This window comes from Carcharhinus amblyrhynchos, unplaced genomic scaffold, assembly GCF_965287045.1.
Source record: "Carcharhinus amblyrhynchos unplaced genomic scaffold, sCarAmb.v2.hapA scaffold_38, whole genome shotgun sequence".
Classification (NCBI taxonomy): Eukaryota; Metazoa; Chordata; class Chondrichthyes; order Carcharhiniformes; family Carcharhinidae; genus Carcharhinus; species Carcharhinus amblyrhynchos.
Window position 1 is genome coordinate 7832539 of NW_027649779.1, and position 1397 is coordinate 7833935.

The window sequence follows — 1397 nt, forward strand, 5'->3', positions numbered from 1 at the left end:
TTTAAATAAATAAATAATGAATTGTAATATCACCATCAGAAATAATGGGGACAATACAATTAACATTTCAGTCAAACAAATATTCTGATACAGATAAAATGTCCATTTTAATATTAATCTATTGTAAATCTCCGAGTCCATTCTGTTGGGGGTGTGGAAGGTGGGACGTGGATCCAGGCGCCGCCTCCAGCAGGGAATCAACAGGCGGCGCCTGGAAAGCCGCCCCCTTCTGCCGGGTATTTAAATACCGCTCACTGGGACCGGAATCCAACAGCCCGGGAGCTGGTTTGTTCACTGAGTTCCTGACACAACCATTTCCCCCAAATCACCAGAAAGATGAGGTCGGCCATTTCTCTCAGTTTGTTGCTGACTTTCTTATCCGGTGAGTATTTTTTTATTATTGTTCAAGTCTCTCACTGTTACTGTCTCAGTGTTAGTCTCTCTCTGGAATGTTCCAGACTCAGCAATCATTTCACTAAGATTAATCCCTGGTGTTTTTGATCTATTTTTACAGGTGTCCAGTCGGATGTTGTGTTGACCCAGCCAGAGGCAGAGACCGGGCGTCCCGGAGGCTCCCTGAGACTGACGTGTAAAGCCAGCGGTTTCAGTCTTAGCGGCTACTGGATGTACTGGATCCGGCAGGTTCCCGGGCAGGACCTGGAGTGGCTGGTTAGCTATGCTAGTTCATCGAGCAGCTACTACGCGCCATCAATTCAGGGTCGATTTACTGCGTCCACAGACACTTCAATCAACATCTTCTCTTTGGACATGAGGAGCCTAAAGATTGAAGACACGGCCATCTATTACTGTGCAAGACAACACAGCGAGAAGATCCAGGGCTGCACCCGGACAAGAACAGCCCGGGAGGGATATCAGCGTCTTCCATCATAACCTGAAGGTCAGTGTCTGTTGTAAATGCAATATGATCGAGGCTGGTCAGAACCAAACTATAATCGTGTTAAAAAAAGTAACACAGAAAGCATTTAACAGTAAAACTTCCCAAACTCACCGATATAACTGGTGAGCTTTTCACTGACTTTATATTCATTGTAGTTTCGGCAAGTACCACACACGATATATTACTCTTTTTAATATTTCTGATAGATTGTGTTATATAAACAGTTGCCTACATTTTACATTAGAGCAAAACTAATGGTCCATTTGAAGTGAATATTGAACAGCAGTACTGAACAGAGTGAGTGCAGTTTTTGTATGGGTGTGTGTCACTGTGATATACTACGGGGGTCACAATGCTGAGAAAAGCGCCATCCTCATACAAAAACCTCAGAAAAGGACGTTGCTTAAATTTGTGACCAATGCCATTGCCGAATGCCAAAGTAAATGAGGGTTCAACAAAATAATACTTACAAACAGCATTGTTTTTTTTAAGATGTAAA

The 1397-nt window shown here is 43.2% G+C and overlaps 1 pseudogene; it reads left to right on the plus strand.

Annotated features, from left to right (window-relative positions):
* Window positions 1–336: 336 nt before the first annotated feature.
* Window positions 337–891, plus strand: LOC145362448 (Ig heavy chain V region pseudogene; annotated as a pseudogene).
* The last annotated feature ends 506 nt before the right edge of the window (window positions 892–1397 follow it).